We start from the raw sequence: 26389 nt of genomic DNA, 5'->3' as shown, positions 1-26389 counted from the left end.
AAATTGAATTACACTCAAGTTTTTCTTTCCTCCTTTCCTGATTTATTCTAATCCTCCAAGTTAACATGATGAACTCTTTGTTGTGTAAAGTTTCAGACATTTTCTACCCATGCACACTTTTCTTCTTTTCACATTAGAGTGTGAACTAGGTCACTTTCAACATGCTGTGATTCTGTGATTCACTGTCTCCCACCGAGTCATCCACGGATAATGTCATCTGTTTCACGGAGAAATATTTCCAATAGCTAATAGCCAATGTCTGTGGAGTGCTTACTCTGTGTCGGTTTCTTGTAACTACTTTACAGATCATTTGTACAGCGTACCCATGGACCAGGTACAATTATGACCCCCAAGTGACAGATAAGTGCAGATAAGTACAAATAAATACAGAGGCCAAGTGACTTGCCCAAGACACTGGAGCAAATCAAAATCCATGCCTCTGTAATCATTTTGCTCTATTGCCTCTGTCTGGGAGGCTTGATGATTTGGCAACTAAAACCTTAAATATCATGTTCCATTTTTATATCTGTGACACAAGCGTGGGGCTGTGATACAGGGTAACTAACCTGAGTACTTTTGAAAACCCTTATGCACCTGGATGAAAGTAAGCCAGGGACTGCAAGCCATAGATTTAAGGTTTCCTACCAACTTTTAAAAATAGCTTCTTGAATGCAATTTATGTAGTGTCAAGTCTAGGATGTAGTCCAAATAGTAACAGAAAAATGGAGATATGTAGGAAAATACTTAAAGTTGACAAGTATTGGGAGTGTAGTATTTTTGGGGCCAGCGTGTAGACCACAGGAAAACTTGCTGTTTCCATCCCAAAGGGAAGAGCCCTACGTTGCAACTGCCAAGGTCCCTGGGACAGCAAGTGTGCTCACTGCTTAGTAAAGAAGCATCCTCAGTTTGATAGAATCATATGGGAGCCTTACATTTGGTTAGCAGTTCTACATTCTTGATGTAATAATATTTTCAGGGTGTGGGAGGGTATCAAGCTCTGAAAATACCCTTGGAGAGATCTGCTTATTAAGTTTGGCTTTTTCAGTCTCCCTACTACTTCTTTACTAAACACCAGGCGGTTTCCTTCACTTTTCAGAACCATATTGTTTTTCCCTTCTCTAATGAACTTTGAAATACTTTTGGATGAGCTATTAAGATTGGGAAAAAATAAACATCTCTTTAAAATAAGGAAGATAATAACAATGACAAGTAGAAAAAGCTCTAAAACAGAGAATATCCTCCATTCTAGCCACTGACTGGGAGTGGAAGGTTCGTGCTCGCTGTCCAGGACGTAGAAATAAAAGCTGAGGAGGCGCTGAGGCGTCTCCTGGATCTCTATGAGCCTCCATCATTTCTGCTGAGTAGGGTTGACAGATAAAATATAGACTGTTTAGTTAAATATGAATGTTTGAAAAACAACGAGTACATTTTGAAGATAAGTATGCCCCAAATAGTTCATAGGATCTACTTATACTAAAAATAATGACTTATTATTCATGTGAAGTTCAAGTTTAACTGGGTATCCTGTATTTTTATGTCCTAAATCTGACAGCCCTACTGATGATCCACAATGGAGGCAGTTGAGGAGTGGTACATGCTGGCTCTCGGACAGTCAGAAATGGCTTCAGCAGATCCAGGTACAGTATGAAATTCTTTTTGGATGTAGCTCAGAAGCCATGGGCAGCCCTTGACTGCAAGTACTGCCTCGGGTTTCCCTGAGGTGGGGTAAACCTTCCTCTTAATGGCCTTTTGGTAAGTCTGGAAGACCATATCCAAGGGGAGCCCCAAAGTCAGTTTCATCCTCACAACCATGTTTCCAATTCCTGGAATTGGCTGCATGTGACTCACCAGAGCTGAGGAGGTTTGTGGAAGTTGGGAGTGTCATAGCTTGAACCCTTTGTAGGTAAAGTTTTGCTGTTGTGAGAGTTTTAACAGGAGCAATGTGAAAGACTCCAAGTCCCCAGGTAGATAGAAATAATCCTGTTCTACCTGTGTGTATGTGACAAGTCTCTAATAGTTCAGAGAGCAAGTATCTGGTCTTAGAAAGACTGATCCAAGCTTGGATGTTTCTGGTGACAAGGCAAGGTCCTGTGTTTCAAGTTCACCTTTTATGGTTGAGGAGACAATAAGGTGGTCAGAAGGGAAATCATGGAGGAGACCTTGGCTTCATCCATCGTGCAGGCTTGTATATGTGGTTCTATGTAGATTGTGTTTCAAAGGTGGAGCTTGTTTACAACTATGAACATTCTCCGATGTGCTTTTTGGACCTTCATTCCCAGAGCGAGAGCAGTGCCGAGGCTCTAGAAATGCCATGGATATTCTGAGCTGTCAGTGGCATTTCCCCGGTACTGTTCCCTTGGTGCCGCTCCTTGAAATGTCCAAAGGGATTATCATGTGTCTTGTGGCGGGTCCTAGCATTGTGAAAGGAAGCTGCTGCACCTGGCTCAGAGGATTTCGGATGTGGTGGGAGGAGGAGTAGTACTACGACTCTAAATTGTATCACAGCATATCGATTCCATCTTGAGAGTGGGGTTGGGGGGTTATGAAGGGGGGCTTTTATTGTACTTTTATACATTGTACCCTTGAAACTAATTCAATTTTTAAAAATTAATTAATTTATTTGGGGCTGCATTGGGTCTTTGTTGCTGCTAGCGGGTGTTCTCTAGTTGCAGTGAGCGGGGGCTCCTCTTGGCTGTGGTGCACGGGCTTCTCATTGCAGTGGCTTCTCTTGTTGCGGAGCATGGTCTCTAGGCACGCAGGCTTCCGTAGTTGTGGCACGTGGGCTCGGTTGATGTGGCACACGGGCTCTAGAGCGCAGGCTCAGTAGTTGTGGCGCGCGGGCTTAGTTACTCCGTGGCACGTGGGATCTTCCCAGACCAGGGCTCGAACCCATGACCCCTGCATTCGCAGGCATATTCTTAACCACTGCTCCACCAGGGAAGCCCGATAATTCAGTTTTTTATAAAGAGAAGATTCCTAATATTATTCCAAAATTTAAAAATATGTAGTTGGATAACACTATGAAAAATTAACTGATATATTCTTTTATTATTTCTCTTTGCTCCCTGGATTTTTTTCCCCATCCAGTCAGCTAGGCACTGTGAGTTCACTGCATTAGGAAGGTAAAGACTCAGCAGAAATGAGGGAGAAAAACAGAAAAGTCTCAGCTTTGGAATGTTCACAACGGAGGCCACAGTAGAACAGGTGAGAATTCTGTGAACCAAAAATAAATGTCGTCTCAAATGCAAAAAAGTATTCTCTGCACTGGGAGGCAGGAGAGGGAGGGAGGGAAGGACTGAAGGAGAGAGATCAGTGTGGCCAGGGACATGGAGACTGTGCTTAAGGACGATATGCCCAGGAAGAGAATCAGAATCTGGAGAAGATTCAGCCTGCACGTGATCATTGCCTCCAGTCAGCACCCTCATCTCAGACGTTGGGAAATTCAGAGAGAGAGTGGGAGTACGTCAGGAGGGCCACGCGCATAGTCTGTGTGGCAGGGGTTGTGGCCGTTCCCTATTTGTGAGGAGTCCCCAGCAATTTGCAGGCCTCTTCTGGAAAATGCTGGCGGACGTCTCTAGTGCTTATGTGAAAGCTTGTTCACAAACCTTGAAAGATACAGATGTAGATGACAGATAGATGCATAGATAGAAAAATGTCATTAAATAAAAGCTCCAGGAAAGGTTTGGAAAATGCCCTTTATTGCATAGGACGCTTCTATTGTCATATGATGTTAGACTGAGTGCCGGTCCCTTCATCCTCCTTCAGACCACGGCATTCTGTCTGCTACTCTCCCGAGGGTCCTTTCTTCTCCCTGGAAGGGATAAAACAAATGAGGTAGAACAGGAAGAGACAAGAAGCACTCCAAGCTCTGCTGGTCAGGGTTACCCTCCAGCATTGCCTTAATGCTCAGAGCCACACACACCACAGTGAGCTTGGCTCCAGATCAACTACCACGCAACGAAGGTTCTGGAACATTTCCAGATCTCGGGGGACCTCATTTCCACGTGACTCTCTTTCATATTCCCCTTTGTCACAGAAGGCTAGGTCCAGTGGTCCGGGTGAGATCTCGGCTCAGGCCCAAGGCTCTCAGACCTCAAAGTTCTGGTCCTGCAAGGGCCCCTGTCCTCTCTTGAGACCACTCCTGGCTCTCTCTGCCGAGAAGGAGCTGCTGGCAGTACGTCCTCTAAGAGTTGAGGTCCATCGTGCAGACCCTGAGAAAACTCCTAGGAAAAGGCTCCACCTTCTTGTTTATGTCAACAGAGGTCAATGCCTTTGTTAGTGCTGGGTGTGTCCCATTTGATGCAACTGCAGAGCCATTAGGTAAACCAGCACATGTGTGCGGCCCCTTCCCTTAGACTCCTCTGGGCCCTCGTGACATAGGCTCAGAAGACTGCCAGCCTCAAGCCTTACCTCTTCCAAGGGACGGCCACACCGTCTTCCAGGATCTTCTGTCCCATGAATCTCAGTTGCTGTTTGGAGCTCAAAGGAGAGAAAAGACCCTGCCTGCGGGGTCTCTTTGGGCTGGGGCCTTCCCCCGTGGGCTGCTCTCCCTCATTCTCCTTTTCTTCTTGCTTCTCTTCCTCCTCCTCCTCCTCGTCCTCCTCCTCAGGGGTGCTCTCGGATTCCACATTGCCCATCCACTTGGCCATGTTGAGATGAATGACACGGCAGCTGAAGCCCTGCAGGACGCCGCCCTTCACGTGCTGCTGGAGGATCCCCAAGGTGGGGAAGACCCGGCAGCAGGCCATGCACTTGAAGCCGGTCTCCATGGTCACAATCCTGTCCGGTGTCTTGGCCCTGGGTCTCTCCTCGACGGCAGGTGACCCTGATGGGCTGCCTGGCTCTGCCATTTCCTCATACTCTTTCTCCTCCCCAGTGGGCTCACAGTCAGACAGGAGGCTTTCGGTGAACACATCAGAGGGGCAAGTGCCTACTGTGCACGCATCCTCAGGAAAGGTCACTTCTTCTATCGTCAGCTGCTTTTCAGGCAACTCCAAGGGTTTCTTTGTCTTCCAGGAGACAGCGACACCCTTGTTCACTTGTACCTGCATGTAGTATATTTTCATGCCCCTTTCCTCTTTGTCTGGGTGCAGATAGTCCTTACAGGGTGAAGAGAGAGAGGAGGAGACTCAGTGTGATGGGGGAGCGGTCTCCCCTTCTTCCTGAACCTGGGCTAGGGGTGCTGTAGGCCAGGCAGTGTCTCGAAATCCCCGCATTGCTGAAAAAGGAAATTAAAACCATAATAACATGCATGGGCCGTGCCGGAAGCTGAGGGAGCAGGTGTGGTAGACGAGAGAGGGACATTTGCATGACGTAGCTATGTCGTGAGCTTGGTGTCTGTTGGCCGTAGGATGGCGCGGTGTATCTGGTGTCATCTGTGGGCTTTTCATGTGCGTGGGGGGGATACTCGAGCGGTGTCTGTATACAGGGGTGTGGAGTATGGTGGTGAGGGCTGTGGTATGTGAGGGATGCGGCTGGATGCGTGTATGACAAGGAGTGTGATTTTGGTAATATCGGTGGTGCATTACTTGTGGAATGGGGCTGTGGTGCTTGGAGTTTATGTGTGCTGTGAGAAGGGCTGTGCCTGGAGGGCAGATGTATGTGTGAGCTGTGTGGACCTGAGCTGGATGGTCCTGCTCTCAGGCTGGAGGTGTATGATGCAGAACTCTGTCCTTCTCTGGAAGCAAAGGCAAAGACAAAGTCTACATTTTCCTCTGAAGATGCTTAATCTGGTCCCTCTTCCCTCCACCTCAAGCTCAGACCTTTCCGGCCCGTGCTCCTTGACTTCACCACCATGGTACTACCAGTATTCTCACCGCACCCCCAGTCTCAGCTGGCATCCACGCCCTCGGAACAGCTCAGCCATCCTGCCCAGGCTCCTCCCCAGAGCCCTCATCACCTCTGATGACCCTGGATTTCCTCTCAGCCTCCCTGGGATCTGTGTGCCTCCTGCCTCACAGCCAAGCACCCCCTCACTTGAGGAGCCCCGCGCCCTTACCAGCGTAGCTGAGCTTGCGCAGAGTAGAAGTACAGAAGAAGTATTTAGGGGCAGAGGAGACCTCCACTGCCCCTGGGCTGCAGCCTTGGGCCACCACAGTGGATCCAAGCCGAGGGGGATCCTCTTGTGACTTCGAGATTCCTGAGGGAGGAATGAAAGGCTCAGGGTGGGTTCATCAGTCCTCTGTCCACAAATATTTACTGAGTGTGTGACACGTGTCAGGTGCAGTGAATACACACATTTGAGAGTGTGGTTCCCAGTGGATCCTCCAGGATTTAATTCCAATCAATACTTATTCTCTCACTGTCTAGTTGGTAATGTAGGCCTCGGTGGTGACTGTGAGTGTGTGGGAAGAGTGAGTGATGTGTATCAGTTAAGTCTGTGGTAAGTGTGGGGTTGGCATGGGGAGCACAGTGCAGACGTGTCTATCTGTGTCTGTGGCCTTTGTGTGCATGGTTTCTGTTCACAAGTCAGGAATTCTGGGACATGTAACGTTTCCTCATTACATGGTGTGGCTTGTATTTATGGTGTGTGTTCATTCATTCATTCACCAAGATTCAGTAAGCAGCTACTCCTGTGTATCCGGCACTCTTCCATTGTTGTAGTCTTTGGTAACGCTGCACATTCTAGTAGGGGAAGACACACACTAAACAAAACTACAATAAATATATAATACATCAGCTGGTGGTAAGTATATAAGGGTTGCCAGACTTAGCGAACAAGAATACAAGGCACCCAGTTAAATTTCAGTTTCAGATAAACCCAGAATAATCTTTTAGTGTAAGTATTCCCATGCAGTATTTGGCCTGACTTAGTTTTAGTGTAAGTATAGCCCATACAATATGTGGGACATACGGATACTGAAAAATTACTTGTTCTTTATCTAGAATTCAAATTGAACTGGATAGCCCATATTTTCTCTGGCAATCCTGACATGGGTTACTGAGACTGTGGTTTACTGTGGTTTGTACAAAGCGGGTCTGGCATTACTCAAGAATGTGTTATAAGTGTGGTGTGTATGACACGTGACTGGTTCTTATAGAGGTATTTAGAGATGGCTGAAGTTAGCTGTGTTTGTGCAAGAGTTGAGGAGATACATGTATATAGTGTGTGTGTGTGTGTGTGTGTGTGTCCTATGTATATAGTGTGTGTGTATATATACATATCTCATCTCCAGCGTTTGGTGTTGGAGGAGAGGATTGTGATACAAGTGGGTTGTATGAGCACGTAGTATAGGAGGGATGTGTGTATATACCTCCATGTGCTGTGTGTGGTTTACTAAGGAAGTTATATGTGGGGTGTGTGATATTTTTGCTGCATCAGAGTGTACATGGGTGTATGAGTTACTGTCTCATAAAACACCCCTAACAAGAATTCTGTATACACTCTTACGTACACCGAGTGTCAGCCAGGTCCAGGCAGGGTGACAAGAACTTTACCACGCAGACTTTATATCTGGTAAGCACTCTAACCCCATTCATCTCGCTCTTCTCTGCACTACCACACACACACACACACACACACACACACACTCACAAACACACACACAGGAACATAGGGCAAAATATTCTGAACGGTCAGGGGCAGTCATTGCCTTCCCCAGCCTGTCCCAGCCACTGCCTGGAAATCTGCCTGCTGTCTAGAGCTCCATTCCCAGGGCCCATCCTACAGTCTCCAGGGCCCTGGGCCTGGTAGGAGCTACTGGGCTCTAATCTGGGGCAGAGGCCTCTAGCTGGAGCTCTGGGGTGACCACCCCTCTCCCAGGGCAAGCTACTCGCCTACATTTAATGCACGCAGGCACCACGTGGCCCGTGGCTCTCAGAGCTCCCCGCAGGACCCTGAGGCCATTTCTCACCCCCGCTCACGTGGTCTCAGTCTCTGGAAAACCCTTCCCTTCCCTTGATCTCCTTTGGGAAATTCTTCCTGTTGAAGGAATAAAACCTCCTTGCTTTCAATATGACACCATCCCTAGACAAACAATCTTCTTTCAAAGTGCATTCCACTTGTCAAGATATTTTTCAACAGGGCCTTCAACTCATGGGGCTTCTCTTTCCACTTTGGTAAAAGAGGCCAAGCAACTCATGGGTCTCTCTCAGCATCCCTGCATCCTTCACATCCCCCACCTCATGACCCCAGGGAAAGATCCAAGAGCATAAGAGAGATCGGGGACTGAGAAAAGCTGCACCTCTAGGTCTGTGCAAGCAGGATGCAGCCTGCTATGAGTCCGACAAAGCTCCAGGCTCGGCTGCCCCAGGAGAGAGTCCTCAGACCAGCGGAGCTGACCTCCCATCTCCCAGGGGGCATCTGGCCGTTCTGTGCCGTCTCACACCACAGGGACGCTCCGGATGGATACGGCAGCATCAGTGAGACAAGGTCTCTCGCTCCCTGCTTCACAGGTGACACGTTCTCAGTCCCCCGCTTCCTAGAGAAGCTTCAGTTTGGCAGAAACCCATGTGCCCCAGACAAGTTGCCCCCCACATACCTCCTCCGTTCTCGGCAGTTTCCTGGGACTCTTCATTTTCCAGATGTTTCCTCTTTTGTCGCCGTTCCATCGTACCAACTAGAAGTCTCCCTTAGAAGATGCTTCAAGAGATGTCCAACTCCTCCTCTTCTCTACAGGTTGGCCCTTCTTGGCTCTTGGGCAATCCGTTGAAATGATTCAATACAAACAAAAATAGTTAAGTCTCCTAAATGGCTGAAAAACTTGTACCACTTAGTGAACCAGCAGTACTGTCTAGTGCTCAGCAGGGCTGTTATGTTTGCAAGGTTGCCAGGCGCACAGTGGAATTCTGTGACCTCAGTGCTGACATCAGAGCATTCGGTGGACCTAGGTTGAGCACAGTGTCTGCAGTAGCACAGGCCCCATTTTCAAGAACAATTCCTTTTTCCCAGCTGAAGCTTTCCCGTGAAAGGGAAAGGTTCCTACCATATCTATTATAAATTGTATCATACCATGTCTATTATAAAATTCACATTTTGATTGGAGATCTTTTAATGTCTTTTCTAGAGAGATTTAATATGAATGTTTTAAATGGACTCCAGTTTCCCTGTGGATTATTGACATTTTAAACTCTGCACTTCAATTTTCCCTCAATACGTGGAATTTTGTCACGGCTATTTCTGTACTTAAAGAAGAGGATCTATAAAATTGATTTCTTCATTTTTTCCCCATCTCTTTCCAAGGTACTGCATTTGATTGTGTCTTGCGACTGAGTGAAAAATGCTAGTCCTTGAGTCAGGACATTGGGCCCTTTTGCAAGTAATTCAACCTATCTGGGCTTCAGCTTCTGTATGTGCGATCAAGAGGCTTGGACTAGCTGACTTTTCAAATGCTGTGTTTCTTTGATTCACTCTCACTTACTGATCTGCTCCTTAAGAAGAGGGTCTGTTCTCATAAAGTAACAACAGTCTTTTCCTAACCTTGGGTTGGGCGGAGTTTAACTGTTTGTACTCAGTTAGTTAGCTATATTGCCTTCTACGTATGCTTAGCTCTAAATAATTTATATGGCTCTTGTGACTCTTTTTAGATCTTCTTTTTTTCTTATTTTCTTTTACAGTTTCTAATTTGTTATCGCCAGTGTAGAGGAGCCTGATTGATATTTAAAATTTATTGATCTTGTATGTGTGTGCCTTGTTGAACCGTCTTATTAGTTCCTGCTAGTTTATCTGTGGGTTCTTTTGGGTCTCCTAGATAAATGAGCATATTAAATGTAAATACTGTGTTCTTTGGATAAAGTTTATTTTCTTGCATCTCTATATATAGAAGCAATATGTTGAATTGATTTAAATATTTAAATACTTACATACCTGTTATCACAATCTAACATTCTTTATCTTATTTTCTTTCAATCAATATTATATTTTCAAGATTTATCCACGTGAATCCATATAGATCTAGGTCTTTGATTTTTCACTGTTTGATATTATTTCATCACACGTGTATAGCATCATTTATTTTCCTTTCAAGCATTATTGGACAATTGGATTGTTTCCCTCCCTTCTCTAGAACAAACAACGTTTCCTAGAATATCCCTGAAGATGTCTGACAGTCGAGACGGGCCAGGCTGCCCGAAGGATTGCTACTTGCTTTTAGCCACCTTCCAACATGCCGTCTCCAGCCAGCAATTTGAAGCACAGCTGAAATGAGATCTCCCCCAAATATGAAGATCTTAGGAGCTTCCTAGAAGGTGGGAGGTTAATGATAGGCATCCTGCTGGGATCCCAGGGGAGTCTGAGCTGGTCTGAAGCTCATCTTCCTCCTCCACCTCTCAAGGGAATTGTGGAGGAAAGAAGACTTCAAAAACTCTGAGTAGGCAGAGGGTGGGATATTGGGGGCCGAAGCTTTAACTGAGGTCTTGGAGTGGGCTGTGAGGACACAGAGCCTCTAGAGAGCCAGGCTCTGCCTTCTGAGAACTTCTCCCCTAAGGCTGCTCATAATTTAGGTGATACCAGCCATATAGAGCCTACTTGGCCCACACTGTCACAGAAAGCCTTATCAGAATCTCTTCTCCTTCATACACTCTTGTGTCTGTTACTTGGTTATTGCCTTTGGTGCTCCACTGATGTGAACCACAGTCGCCAGGGGATGGAGGACACTAGTGACCCATCTTGCTCTGTGGCCTCAGTCCACAGCTTGAGGGTAAGGGAAGAGGCCAAATGTAGGTCAAGAAGGAAAGATGGAGTTTGAAGAGAAGACCTGAGTTAAGGGTGTCTTCTCAAGTCTTGATGACTGAAATGTAGCTCCAGTACCTGAAGTCCTGCTTGTTCTCAAGGCTGAACGCAGGGCTGGGTGCACTCAGTGAAGGAACCATATACACTTAGTATTTCCTTGATGCTCACACTTGCCCTCCTCTGATACACCCTCTGCAAGACTGATCTTCCCCTGAAACAACTTTCCCCCTGCTACTGTCATCTCAGGAACATTTGCTTCCCCTTCCTAGTGGCCCCCCTAGAATGCCATTGCAGCCAATTCATAATTTGATAATCATGCTGCTTACAATAGTCTCAGCTATTTCGGATAAATTTTATTCGCTTTATTCCATAGTGTTCACCCATCAATAATCTTCCTTAAATTCCTAGATGCAGGTTAACCCATTCGGAATCATTTCTTTTTCTTTCTCTTCTTTGGCAAATCCTTTCTATCTTTTAAGGTCTTTTTCTTGTCTCTCTACCATCCTGCCTTCCTGAACTTCTTTTTTTTTCCGTTTAAGTAACCTTTCAATCTCCTTCCCCAATTTCCTCATACACATTGAGAGTTTATTCCTCACACGTTAGACAGCGGTTTATGAATGGCCAGGCATAATGGACTCAGAATGAGTTGGCACCCCCGAGGTACCTGTCTTGCTGGGGAGCCACAGGTGAAGGGCTGGCTGCTGGACACATGTTTGCATGGAGTCAGACTGAGTGGACTCAGGGTGTTTGCCCTGCACTTGTGTGTGTTTCTCCCTTGTTGGTTTCCTTGTCCAGCCACCTGTGACCTCACTCCATCCAGCCCAGGGAATCCTCCTCATCACAGGGTTAGGATGTTTGTCTCGTTTTCCATCACATCCTTTCCCCAAAGTTTGGTTGTGAGTTGTTCCCATTCCAAAGACCTTTCCTCTTTGAAGAGAAAAGAGAAAATCTTTTCTCTCCTTTCCTCTCACTTCACTTCTGCTCTATTATCTCCTCCGTCCAGAATGGCCCACTGACTCACATGGGTGTAGATCCGAAGATGGCAAGAAATGCCAGCAATTCTGAAATAATAATACGGATGTATCAGGAGAACTTGAAAACCTTTATCCCTCCACATTAAAAAAAATTGCACTTCCAGTGTATTCAGAGTCTCAGTGTAGAAACACAAATGATAGAGAAATTGAATTACACTCAAGTTTTTCTTTCCTCCTTTCCTGATTTATTCTAATCCTCAAAGTTAACATGATGAACTATTTGTTATGTAAACTGTCAGACATTTTGTACACATGCACACTTTTCTTTTTTTCACATAAGTGTGTGAACTAGGTCACTTTCAACATGCTGTGATTCTGTGATTCACTGTCTCCCACCGAGTCATCCACTGATAAAGTCATCTGTTTCATGGAGAAAGATTTCCAATAGCTAATAGCCAATGTCTGTGGAGTGCTTACTCTGTGTCAGTTTCTTGTAACTACTTTACAGATCTTTTGTACAACGTACCTATGGACGAGGTACCATTATAACCCCCAAGTGACAGATAAGTGTAGATAAGTACAAATAAATACAGTGGCCAAGTGACTTTCCCAAGACACTGGGAAGGGCTTCATGTGGAGCCTGAACCTCGACATGCATCGGAAGGTCCCCACAGGAGAGAAACCATATAAGTGTGGGGAGCGTGGTAAGCACTTCAGTCAGGCCTCATGTCTTCAGCTTCATCAGAGCATCCACACTGGAGAGAAGCCGTACAGAGGTGATGTGTGTGGTAAAGTCTTTAGTCGGTCTTCACAGCTTCAGTATCACAGGCGAGTTCATACAGGGGAGAAACCTTACCAGTGTGAGACGTGTGGTAAAAGCTTCAGTTGGCGCTCCCATCTTATAAGTCATCACAAAATGCATACTGGGGACACATTTTATGAAAGCAGCGAGAGTGGTAAGAACATCAAGGAACTGTCAGAGGATAGAAGTTCTACAAAATGTTGTTTTCAAAAAACTCACGTGCAACGTGAATTCTTGCAAGCGTCAGGTCTCATAGGAGAGAAAGTATTTTAACTTAGTTGGTGTTGAAGCAGTAGCTAAACAGATCCTAGTGTTCAGCAGAGCACACAGCAGAGATCCCTTCTGAGTGGTGCAGTAAGGGCTGCATTCAGAACTTTGACATTTATCAGATGTCACTTAGGAGATAGCACTTAGAAAGGAAAAGAGTTTGGTCTGGGCTTTAACAAAAGTGTAAGGATGAGCTAGTCAAAATTGATGTCCGTGAGAATGTGCGCTCCATGAGGGCAGGGACTTGGCTGCTGAATGTACACAACCTTATCATTGACTAGTGCTTTTAGGTGTGCTCAGTACTTGTGTTTTAAATAAACCAAAAGGGGGAAATGTATAATATATGAAAGTTGTATCCAGATGGGGAAACCTGCAAAATAAAATTAATTCAGGACATGAACTTTTGTTGAAATACTGAAAACCACTGCAGAAAACCAATCTGCAATATATATTTTTTTAATTTATTTTTGGCTGCCTTGGGTCTTTATTGCTGCACGCAGGCTTTCTCTAGTTGCAGTGAGTGGGGGCTACTTTTCATTGCAGTGTGTGGGCTTCTCATTGCAGTGGCTTCTCTTTGTGGAGCATGGGCTCTAGGTGTGCAGGCTTCAGTAGTTGTGGCACGCGGCTGAGCTGCTGTGCAGCATGTGGGATCTTCCTGGACCAGGGCTCAAACCCGTGTCCCCTGCATTGGCAGGCAGATTCTTAACCACTACGCCACCAGGGAAGGGAAGCCCCCCAATCTTCAATATTAATATGCTATTAGCCTATCGCAACTGGCTCCTTGCCTCCCGCAGCCTCTGTTCTCAAGTTGGGTGGTTATTTGAGACGCCGTCTAGTTTTCCAAGGACTGTGTTCAGTAGAAATTGAACTACCTTGTGATTTTTTTTTTCTGATGGTACAGAGTGAAAAAACATGATTAACTTTGCAACAACAGTAACTGCATAGTATACAATTGATTTTTTGTCTGTCAATATTAAGGCAGGGTTTACTGTAACACTTTGAAAGTGTCACAAAAATTGTTTGTCCCTAGAAAAAAAAAATTTTAGTTGACCTTGAACTTACTGATTTCTAATTCTCTGCATTTTCATCCAGACTTTGGAATGTTTGCCTTCTAATTATTGTAGCATTTCTTCTAAAGTTCTCAGGTAGGGGCTATGCCATATTCTTCCCCCACATCCATGAGGCAAATACCCAGAAAACTTGTAGGAATCTGATAAAATTATCCAGTGTATTATTGAGACAAGACTGACATTTATGTGCTTTTCCCTATTGGTTGCAGTAAAGCATGGTTTCAGGAAAGGAGTATATATATCAGAATATATTAGATCTCTTTGATTTAGAAATCATATAATTGGAAGTTATTGATTGTGAGATTAAAATACCAAAAAGATGAACACCACATCAATGATGTCACTAAATTTTTTAATGGAAATTAGTGTACAGCTGTAAGAATTTGAGTTTTGATAGATTCCTATATTAATCTGAAGCCGGTGAAATGATGACAGGGACTTCCCTGGTGGTACAGTGGCTAAGAATTCGCCTGCCAATGCAGGGGACACGGGTTCGAGCCCTGGTCCAGGAAGATCCCACATGCTGTGGAGCAACTAAGCCCGTGTGCCACAACTACTGAGGCTGTGTGCCACAACAACTGAAGCCTACGTGCTTAGAGCCTGTGCTCCGCAACAAGAGAAGCCACTGCAATGAGAAGCCCGCGCACCGCAACGAAGAGTAGCCCACACTCACTGCAACTAGAGAAAGCCCGCACGCAGCAACGAAGACCCAATGCAGCCCAAAATAAATAAATTAAATAAAAAGTTTATTTTAAAAATTTATGACATATCATAATCGCAGGAGATACACAATATGGGCTTTGAGAGGTCACAGATTGTAGCCTTCATAGTATAATCAACCATAAATCTTTGTTAGTGTTTGTGTATGTGTGCATGTGCACACATGTATGTGTACATGCATAAGATCATGTGTAAAGGGATACTCTTCCAGAGTGGTTTTCCTAGGCAAGGAGCATTTTGTGATATTTTTCCATTTTATAACTTCATGTTATATTTTTTTCATTGAATAGTGGGTATTGCCAAAGCAGGAAATTATTTTAATAGAATTTGAAAAAGTATTAAATAATTATCCCTTGCAGTTAAGACCTCATATGATTGTTCTATATTGTCATAAGGCATATAAGATCAAAATTATGGTATGAACTCTGGAAGCCAATTTCAAAAACAAAACAGTTCTCAGATTATTTTGCATACACAGAAAAATTCATGAGTTTCAACAGTTGAAGCTTTATTATTTATGCTGTGCTTTAACTACAGATCCATAATAGGGAGAGGGAAAATCCTGGAGCTAGAAACAAAAGTGGATATACCTACATTGTGGAGGTTTAAAAAAAAAAAAGTTTCTCTTGTTGAAAAGATGCACATGAGGAGAGAACTGAGCATAATAGCAGAGGACCCTCTGGATGTGGAACCAGTAAGGACAAAGCAGGTTTGGATGGCATTCCATACGCAGACCAATGGTGGTATTTTTAATATAGTTGGTTAAAGGGCTTTATTTAGCAAGTTACAGTTGACCCTTGAACAATATGGGTTTGAACTGGGCAGGTCCACTTATATGCAGGGTTTTTTTTTAATAGTAATTACTACAGTACTACATGATCTGTGGTTGGTTGAACCCATGGTTGCAGAATTGCAGATACAGAGGAACCACGGATATGGAAGTCTGACCATAAGTTATTTATACAGATCTGTCTACCCATCCATCCATCCGTCCACCCATCTGTAGAGAGAGAGAGGGAGTGAGTGCACGTGCTAGGTATTTACAGAAGTAGATATGGAAGTGCGAGGATATACAAACACACACATGTGTATGTGATGTATATAAGCATGTATATCCACGTTTCTATTTCAGGGCTGGAGCAAGGAAAGTGTAGAATGATCCTGGAGAAAATTTACTGTGCCAGAAAGTAGGAAAGAGTGGTGGGACGTGTAAAAAGATCCAGCTTGAAGAGACTCACACTGGGTAAATCTGAGCAATTTGACCCTAAAATAAATAATTATCATACAGAATATGAATAAAAAAAGAGGAAGGGAGGGAAGGAAGGGCTCTCATAATAGAATGCCAAACCATAAACATATAGAAGGAATGACGTAATGTAAAAATCATTATTTACAACCATCATAGTAATGATAGGTTCTGGCAAGAGTAATCAATGAATTATAAAACTACTGGTTGAAAGTTTACAAGGAGCAGGATGCTACAAAACCCCAAATATCTCTCCACGAAGTATTGATCACAACAAGAAATACAGTAGGTATAAATTTGGTGAACACTACCTTAGCCAAGAGGTGAACATTATCAATAACAGAACAAACGAACGTTTTAGATCTCTGGGGTATGATATACTGAGAAGGACGCAACGTTGCTTCAGGATTATTTCTGACAGAAATAAACAACCAGATCTTATCACAAGGAAGCATCCACGTTGAGAGTCTCCTGTTTCACAGTTATGACCACAGGGAGCATAACTGGCCAAAGGTCCCAGCTGCTGCTCTTAAATCCATCACCACGTTTGCCTGGAGGCCGGCCTTGCCCCTGATTGCTCCTGGTCAGCACAGCAGGGATCCTAAGGCAGGCCATTTCTTGGAGACCAGGATTCCTCTGTCCAGTGACCTTTTTTCAAGGACTCTGACAGCCTTGAAGGATTTTACGTAGATGACAAGGCAGTCTCGGATGATTTACCAAATCTTTCTTTCAAATCTTCACTCAGGGTCAGACTTGCACTATGCGCTGATAGTTCTGCCAGCCTTCCAGAGCTCCCTGCCATTTTCTCTCCGATGTTTCCCCCAATGAAATATTTGTTCATTAAAGTCTTTCTCAGCACTTTGCCGTCTAGTTCTTGGAGGACCAGGACAAACCCCAAACCCTAGAAGCATCCCTTTTTGGCTCTTTCTAGTAACCTTCCTTTCCATATGGTAGCCACTAATTTGTAATGGTGTAGATTCACTTAGCCTATTTTGTACTTGATATAAATGGAGTCATGTAATAGGTGCTATTTTGTGTTGGCTTCATTTGCTCCACAGTATATCCATGACATTTATCCATATTGATGGGGGTGGATACCGTTGATTCATTTTCATTGGTGGATATTATTGCAGTGTGTAAACATATCAAAATCTATTTATTAATCCCATTATTGGTGGGTATTGGGTACTTCCCCATTCTTGGCTATCACAGTTAGTGGTGATGTGAGCAATCTAGAATGTGCCTTGTGCACTTGTTTGAGGGATATTTCTATGGGTGGAACCAAAGGGTTATAGGGTATATGTTCAACTTTGGTAGATACAGTTGACCCTTGAAGAATGCATGGGCATGAGGGATGCATCTGAGTCTTTTATTCCATAGATGTTTTTAAAATCTCTCCCACTTTTGGCCCAAGAGTGCTGCGTTTGGGTTTACAGTGTTTCTTAACTTTGAAATAGTCCAATTTTTCAATTTTTTCTTTCACAGTTGGTGATTTTTTTGGTCTTAAGAAATTCTTCCTACTCCAAGGCAAAAAGGCTGTTATCTTACGTTTCTTTCCTAAAGCATCATTGTTTACTTTTCAAATTTACGTCTGCAGATCTTCTGGAATTTATATTTTTATATCCTATGCAGTAATGATTAATATTTTTCCCATATGGATATCCAGCTGACTGAGAACCAATAGTTGACCCTTGGACAACATGGGTTTAAACTACACAAGTGCACTTATACGAGGATTTTTTTGAATAGTAAATACTGCACTACTACACGATCCAAGGTTGGTTCAATCCTCAGATGCAGAATTGCCGATTATGGAGAAACCGTGTACATACAGAGGGCTGGCTATAAGTTATACTTGGATTTTCAACTTAGCAGAGGGTTGGCACCCCTAACCCCCTTGAACCCTAGTTCAAGGATCAACTGTATTAACAAGAGTTCTTTCCCCTCTCTGCTGCAGTGTTTTCTTTTCTTTCTTTTTTCTTTTGGCCGTGCTGCGTGGCTTGCAGGATCTCAGTTCCCTGACCAGGGATTGAACCAGGGTCACCACAGTGAAAGCGCCAAATCCTTACCACTAGACCACCAGGGAGCTCCCTGCAGTGTTTTCTTTTTACACGTTGTTATAATGTCTGTTTCAACATGGATTTTGATGTCTATTATCTTGTCTATCCTTGAGCAAACACCAGACTATCTTATATTGTAGATTTATAGTAAGGTTTAATGTGACTAATATCTTTCTTTTCATTCTTCTTTCAGATTGTCCCAGCTCTTCTTTTATTTTTTATTTTTATGTTTTTTTAGATGTTGGGGGTAGGAGTTTATTTACTTATTTTTGCTGTGTTGGGTCTTCGTTTCTGTGCGAGGGCTTTCTTTAGTTGTGGCAAGCGGGGGCCACTCCTCATCGTGGTGCGTGGGCCTCACTATCACGGCCTCTTGTTGGGGAGCACAGGCTCCAGACGCGCAGGCTCAGTACGTGGCTCACGGGCCTAGTTGCTCCGTGGCATGTGGGATCTTCCCAGACCAGGGCTCAAACCCGTGTCCCCTGCATTAGCAGGCAGATTCTCAACCACTGCGCCACCAGGGAAGCCCCCAGCTCTTCTTGTAGCTCTTTGCTTTCCCACATAATATTTGTAAACATCTCATCAATTTCCAAGGGAAAAAATGCTGATGTTTTTATTGGGGTTTGATTGAGCCTATAGATCATTTTGAGGATTACTGATATCTTTGTAATATTGAATCTTCAAGCCATGAATATCACTATTTTTAAGAATTTCTCTTGGAGAAAAATAAAAGTGGATCCCATGTAATAAAATGTACATAAATAGACTCCAAAATATTTAAAGGACCTACATGTGAAAGATAAGTCTAGAAAGTTAATTTTTAAAAGGTAGAAATATATTTTTTCACCTGAGGAGTTTCAGAAGCACAGATGTTAAGAAATTATTGGTTTATTATCTTATAATTAAAGATTTCTATTCCATGAAGAACACAATAGAAAAATTTTAGAAACACGTGCCCAATTAGGAAAGGATACTTGTAATTGGTAAAACTGAAAAGGTATTAATAATCAGAATATGTAATAGAAATGAGGAAGAAAAAGATAGCATCCACATTAGAAAATGGGGCAAAAGTTTTAAGTAGACACTTATAGATGAAGCTACCAAGCATTTGAAAAAAAGATCAAACTTATTAGAAATCAGAGAAATTTAACTAAAACAAGATACTACTATACATTTAATACACTAGCAAAACGGTGATGAGTCGTGCAAATGAAGGTAAGTGGTTGCACAAAAACCTGACGTGCAACTCTTTGGTAATCTGGACTGGTGTAGCCGTTCAGGAAGTCAATCTGGCTATATTATTAAAGTATACATATTTGCTATGAAATAATTTCACTCGGGTATGTGTTCCAAAGAAATTCTCAGATACGTCTATAAACAAATGTAAGAAGATGTTTATTTTATTATCATTGGCATGGCAGTTGGAAGAGTACAGGTAAAATGTGGGTGCAGAAAATGGAACTCTATGAAACAAATTAGATAGAGGGGTGAATGTTTTTTTTGTTTGTTTGTTTTTCTGCGGTACGTGGGCCTCTCGCTGTTGTGGCCTCTCCTGCTGCGGAGCACAGGCTCCGGACGTGCAGGCTCAGCAGCCATGGCTCACGGGCCCAGCCGCTCCGTGGTATGTGGGATCTTCCCGGACCAGGGCACGAACCCATGTCCCCTGCATCGGCAGGCGGACTCTCAACCACTGCGCCACCAGGGAAGCCCCCCTTTCTACTTTAATATAAGCTTTTAAGGCTCAACATTTCCCTCTATGTATGTGTTCCAATCTCCAGATCCAATTATGAATTTGAATGTTTCTCTTCATGGTTCTGTCAATGTTTGCTTTATAAAGTATCAGCTGAAGTTATTAGTTTCTGAGAATTTGAAACTTTTATATAAGACTGTGAAGTGTCCCTCCGTATGTCAAGTAATGCTTTTTCCTTCCCCTTAAAGTTCACTTGGTCAAATAGCAATGTCACAGATTTTATAATTACAGAAATAACTTGAGACCTAGGATGTTGATGTCTGTCTCTAGAAAGGATTTTCCCTTGCTTCTGCACGGGTTGTAAGATGCTAACAAAACACGTTCACCTTTACACAATTTCAGGGAATGAGGTGTTTTGGCGTTTGGCTTCAGTCCCTGCCAAAGAAAGCCCAGTTTCCTTCTCCCCTTATTCCAATGGTGAAACTCTTTGGGGTTTACCAGGAAGCCTTCGTGGCTGTTAATGCTTTTATGTCGCTTAGCCTCTTGAAGACGTCCAAAATTCGACTGAGTTTGTACGCCTTTCAATGAACAGAATCTACACTCTTCTGAGGCCTACACAGTAGAACGGCAAGACGGCCTGAGACCTTCTCAGGGATTCCGGAAAGTGAAAACCAGAGTGAAAACATGTAGTCCAGAGCTCGTGCCGGTAGACACCCCCGCACCCACCCTTGCATTCTGGGACATGTAGTCCAGAGCTCGTAAACTCGTGTAGTCCCATATACTGCAGCTACAGTAACGCCTCGCTGTAAAGGTTTACCCGCGGAATTCTGGGAAATATGGTCCAGGAGTTCCGGGTTAGTCGCAGGCACTTCCGCCCCAGGAGGACACGTAGCAGCCATGTTCTGCCTGGTGACGGTGTTTCAGGTCCGCTCTTCACGACCCATTCAAGCTTCCCCTTTGCAGACCTTTCATTTGGGGAGAAAGAGGAGGAGCGGCTAAAAGCGGAGGTTTGAGGGCCTGGAGTGGTGATGTACGTCCCGCGGGCGGAGCTTCTTTGCGTTTGGTAACGTAGCCGGGATGGGGTGGGCTCAGGTCGTGCCTCCTGGGGTTTGAGGGTCTCCCCGGTTTTCTTCACCCCTAACCTGACCCCGTCCCCCACCTATGAGCTAGCCCTACCGCTTCATACGGCGTCACACTGGGTGAGTTGCTTAACTCCTCTGTGCCTCCGTTGCTGTTCGGTAAAAGGGGGGAAAAAGGAATGCCTTGTTAATATAGTGTTGTGAGGAGAAACGAGATAGCACAAGTAAAAGGTCTACAACTGCCTGATACATTGTTGGTATTAATACTACGCTAATTCGGGAGGCACCCATTTCGCAGCGGGATTCTGTGAGCCCAGGAAGCTGAATTGTCCTGGACTCCTGGCCTGTTTTGGAAGGAGAGGACTTCTAGCTGGTACGGGGGCGGAAGGGGGTGCGGTATGAATTAGTGGGGATGGAAACACAGCCCTGGTATTTCACAGTCTCCTTTCCTTCCCCAGCCCTGGCTTCTCAAAAAGCACTGCACGGAGGAAGAGGCAGCAGAGCCCCACGTGAGTAGGACTTGGCATTCTTCTACTTAAGATATTCCTATAAATTGTAGAACGTATGAGACATGGGTAAGGATGATAACTGAGCCTTGGTCACTAATTTCCATTCTAAAAGCTTTATGCAAATGAACACATTTCCATCAGGCGGTGGCTCTGTGAATTGGTACTGCTGTTTTCTCTACTTTAAGGCAGGGAACACAACCCTGTTGGCCCATCCTCACCCAGATGGTAGGAGGCAGAGCTGGGGTTGGGACCCAGGCAGTTTGAGTCCAGCAGCTGAGTTTGCTAATCCCTTTGGTATATTCTCTTTGAGCATAGGGTACTGGCTAGAATCATATCATGAAAGGAGGTTGGGACTTAATTGTGGGGACCTTGAGAGCAAGGTTTAGGCTATTTTATGAGTGTTTAAGATAGTTTTCTCAACTGGGTCATTTATTTTATTTCAAATAATATGTATATCATAGAAGTAGCATAATCATTATGGAAAAATGCAGATATATACATAAAGAAAAATTTTAATTATCTGTAACTTTAGGATGTAAAGACAACAGTTGTTAATGTTTTAGTGCCTTTTTGTCTGGTTACTCTTTGTGTATGTTTCTGTGTAGTGGAGGCTGTTTTTTGTGGGACTGATGTTACACTGCAGTGCTACTCAAATTGTGTTCCACAAACCAGCGGCATTGGCATCACTTGGATAGAAATGCCCAGCCTTGAGCCCCATTCGAGACGTTCTGATTTATAATTTCTGCGTAGGGGGTCCAGGAGGCTGCATTCCAACAAGATCCCGCAGTAATTCACATGCACGTGAAAATTCGAGAAGCTCAAGAGAGGGTCTTTTCTGGAAACTGAGGCCGAGGAAATTGACCCTGCTGGATGTCACAGATAAAACTGAGCTGGATTCACCAAAGGCCTACTTAGTCCAATGATTTTATTCCCCCACTAATTATTGTCAACTGTCAGGGCCCCTTTCAGAATCCTGAATTGAGCAGAAGACAGCTAGCAAGTGTAGAGTCAAAATGGAGGTCGTTAGAAGTTGTGAAGATATCTCTCTCCCAAGCTTTGGGGAGTGGAATCATTGCCATCTTTTGTACTAGATCGAACCCGGGCCCCCTGCATTGGGAATGTGGCGTCTTATCCACTGCACCACCAGGGAAGTCTCCCATTTATTTCTTAAACTTTCCTATATTTATAATGATATAATTACAATTCAGATTCCTGTCTTTTTTTTCATTTGAATTAGGTATGGACTGTCAAACTATTTTTTATTGTTGTTGCAGAATCCTGGCTTTTATTAGTTCTCTTTACCTCTGTGCATAATTGTCAAAAGGGTACTTCCTGTTTAAAAAGAAACTTAACGTATTTTTATACCTTTTGTAAAAAGTTGTCCATGTCAATTTAAATATTATTGTTGCAGTCACAAAATCTTTAGGAAGACAAGCAGAGATTTTCAGAAGTCTATAAAGACTCTCACATAACAGGGCAACAACGTACGACCTCCACATGTCTGACAGTCTTCTGTTGGTAGAAATCACATCTCTAAGGATAATTTCTAACTAAAATATCATCTGCTTTACCGCAGTTGCTAAGAAATAAGAAACCCTGACAGTGGTGTTCTCAGAGCTTCCTACCTTATGACGATCTCACGAGGTGGATGCCCGTGTTCTCCCCTACTGGCAGAAGACAGAACTGAGGCGAAGAGATGTGAATAATTTGCCCAGGGTGACACTGCTAGTGAATGGCGTAGCCTGATCAGAGCCCATGCATATTGACTCCAAAACCTACTCTGACTTACATGGTCTCTGTTTACCCCATACCCAGAATAAGAATGACCCCTGTGGAAGCCGCAGGCACACTGTGAGGGGGCCACTGTGTATGGCTGGGCAGGTCATTCCTCACACAGCCACTGAGGGGGTTCACGGGGGCATCTGGTATCTGCGTGGGGCTCTGCTCATCAAGCATAATCAGCTGTAGCCACCCCGAGGACTGGGAGCCTTGGTAATTCACAATGAGCACCACGTGGGTTAGTGACTTCTTTTTCTTTAAACCAGTTTCCAGTTTGACTTCTTCTTTCCCTGTCTGTCTTGCTAGGACTCTGCACTGCCCCAGAAGGAGAGAGAAAATGAGCACATTCCAGGTGAGTAGAGCTTGCCTTTCTTGCTGTTAAAAACGCCATTTTTGTACTCAGGTTGGACACAGGTTTTCCTCTTTTTTTTCTTTTTCTTTTTTTTTTTTTTTGATTGGAGTATAGTTGATTTACAATGTATTAATTTCAGGTGTACAGCAAAGTGATTCAGTTATACATATATATACATATATTTTCAGATTCTTTTCCCTTATAGGTTATTACGAAATATTGGGTATAGTTCCATATGGGTTTTCTCTTTCAAGGAGAGTCTAAGCATATGAGGACCTGAGTGTGCCATGTGTGCTTTTTTTAAAATTCCTGTTAAATTTAATTGGTTTTGGTTTTAATTTTTGTTTTATTTCATCATTTTTTTTTATTTTACAAGTAAAAGAAAAATTAAGGGAAATGAAGGACATCTTCCAGTCTACTGCTTACCTGCTTACAAATTAGCTGCTTTTATATTTCTGTAATCTCTTCATCATATGTATTCATGGATGTGTATTTGTATTTATAACATAGATACAGTTTTAAATTGTTTTTTTCATTTAATACTAGCTAACATTCACTTTTAATTGCTTTATCATGTTCCTGCAAACTTATGCACCTATTTTTTTTTTTTTTCTGGTATGCGGGCCTCTCACTGTTGTGGCCTCTCCCGTTGCGGGGCACAGGCTCCGGACGCGCAGGCTCAGCGGCCATGGCTCACGGGCCCAGCTGCTCCGCGGCATGTGGGATCTTCCCGGACCGGGGCACGAACCCGTGTCCCCTGCATCGGCAGGCGGACTCTCAACCACTGCGCCACCAGGGGAGCCCTGCACCTATTCTTTAAACTATTCTTTATGCACAGACATTTAGTTTAAAGACTTCTCCTGTTTTAGGAGCACTACAGTGACAGTGTTCCTGATATAACCTTTTTCTCAAAATATCTGTTCTGAAGAATATTGCCCCTTTTTGCCCTTAACATAGTAGGTTTAGGTATTCAGAATTTAAGAGGTATGTTTTACATGTGGTGCCTTGGATGTTTTTTGGTAGAATATCCAAATACGGCAGAGCACAGCAGGATCAAACTGCTGCTTCACGCAGAAAAAATCATGTATTGTTGGAAGTTTTCTCACGACCAGAGTTAGATTCAGTCTTCCCCATGCTTGAGTCAGACCCTTTGTGTATTTTATTTACTGGTTTGTTTCTTTTTCCATCTTAGATTTTTTTCTAATCAGAGTAATGCATGACCTTAGTTTAAAAAGTCCAGTGGTACTTAAAGCACTTGTCACTGCATAGACAGCTCAGAACAATTGTATAAAGAGGTGCTTGGTTTCATCTTTGTTTTAAATATAAAGAATCGGGGTTGTGAAAAAAGGAGGAACCAACTCAGACTCACCCAGAAAACCAAGGGTCTGGAGTCAGAGTATTGCATTCAAGCGAAAGACAGAAACGGGGAAAGAGAGAGTTTTCATTCAGAGACCTGGCATGGCCTTTTGGTTAGTTTCCACATATAACACTCCTTCTCAGCTGGTTCCGACCTCAGTGAGAAAGCAGGTGCCATCAAATACTGCCAGGACTAAATTGGTAACTGTTTCTGGGGCACTTGGCAATAATAATTAAACAGTGAAAGCTTTTTAGTTCAGGATGCAGTGGTTAGAATTCTAGGGAGTTTACTTATGAGTTGTCTGAGAGCCCCAGGTAAACACACAAAGCTTTCTCTTTCATAGCTGCACGTCCAGTGAGGCTGAGGAAAGTCAGTGTGTGGCATTGGCAGGATGGAAGGAGGGGGTGCTGGGAAGTCTGCACACCTCACAGGAGCTGGAGCAACTTCCCATCCTCCTCGTCTCCTCGGGGCTGCCCCTCTTCCACTGGCCACTGGGTATAAGATTGAGGTGGTGTTGTTTGTCGTAGGAGGCGGTGACCTTCAAGGACGTGGCCGTGGCCTTCACAGAGGAGGAGCTGGGGCTGCTGGACTCGGCCCAGAGGAAGCTGTACCAGGATGTGATGGTGGAACACTTCGGGAACCTGGTCTCAGTGGGTGAGGACAGCCTTTCTCTGCGAGTGTCTTTGTGACCTTGGTGTTTCAAGGCTTTGGGCCTCTTGAGGTGGTTCCCTGAGTTTGGGGACCAGACTTTTGCAATTCCTGTGGGACACGAGAGGATGTCTCTGGTCTTTCCAAACTGTGTGTTTCAGGTCCTTTTCAATTATTTTGTAAAAGAACTGTAAATCGGCAGTATCTTGCTGTACCTTGTGTATTCTTCTTCAGATTTCCCTCCCTGCCATTAGTGGATCATAAAGCCAATTTATTGAGCCCTACGTGTGACTTTTTAATGAAATAAAATAGTATAGAAAATATCAGAGTTTCTTAGGAAGAGTACAACACATTGCAGCAGAAACTGGGCGATGGCATGAGTGGTGTGAGAGCCAGTGGGAACAGATTTCATGAAAAGAGACATTGGTTAGATATAGGTCATTCAAGCTTCGTTTTAGTAATGTATACTTTTCTACCTGTGTATCTAGGTTGTGAAATAAATGCTGTTTCTTCAGTGGGTCGTGATACAAAGTTTGAAAAACACAGCTTTCAATACCTTGAATATGCAGTTGGAACTCAAATTTCTAGTAAACTTTCGCTCTAGCCCGTTCATGTTAACTTGTGACTTTGCATGTTCTCATTCTTCAAACGAGATACAAAACATATAGAAAGAGAAGAGAGGCTTTGGTTGATGAATTCAGCAACCCAGATAGAAATTTAGGTGAGAACCAAGCAGCCGTGAGTTCCTGTGGTTAGCTCTCTATCTGTTTTGCTTCTCACCAGCCCTGTGCTGTCCATCACCTGGTCCCAGTTGGAAATCTCTTTCCAGGATTATTGCATAGTCTTTGTACTGGTCACCTGTTGCCACCCTTCTCCTCCCACAGTTTGTTCTTTAGGTGGCAAAGTGATCTTTTGTAACTTTAAGTCAGGTTATGTTCTTGTTTCAGAATTCTCTTGTGGCTTCTTTTACTTAGAATAAAAACCACTTAAAGTGGCTTCTAGAGCCTTCTGTGGGCTGCTGTTCGTTCTCCACCACCTCCCTGAATACACCACCTCTCCTCCCTCTTACCCTATCTTTTCCAGACCTGCAAAGGATGCTTCTGCCACAGAGCCTTTTCCTGGTCCTTCTCTCTGCCTGGAATACTCTTTCACCTGTAATCTTTTAGGCCT

Source organism: Mesoplodon mirus (genome assembly GCF_964341445.2).
Source record: "Mesoplodon mirus genome assembly, contig: SUPER_14_unloc_3, whole genome shotgun sequence".
NCBI lineage: Eukaryota > Metazoa > Chordata > Mammalia > Artiodactyla > Ziphiidae > Mesoplodon > Mesoplodon mirus.
This window is presented reverse-complemented; position numbering follows the sequence as displayed.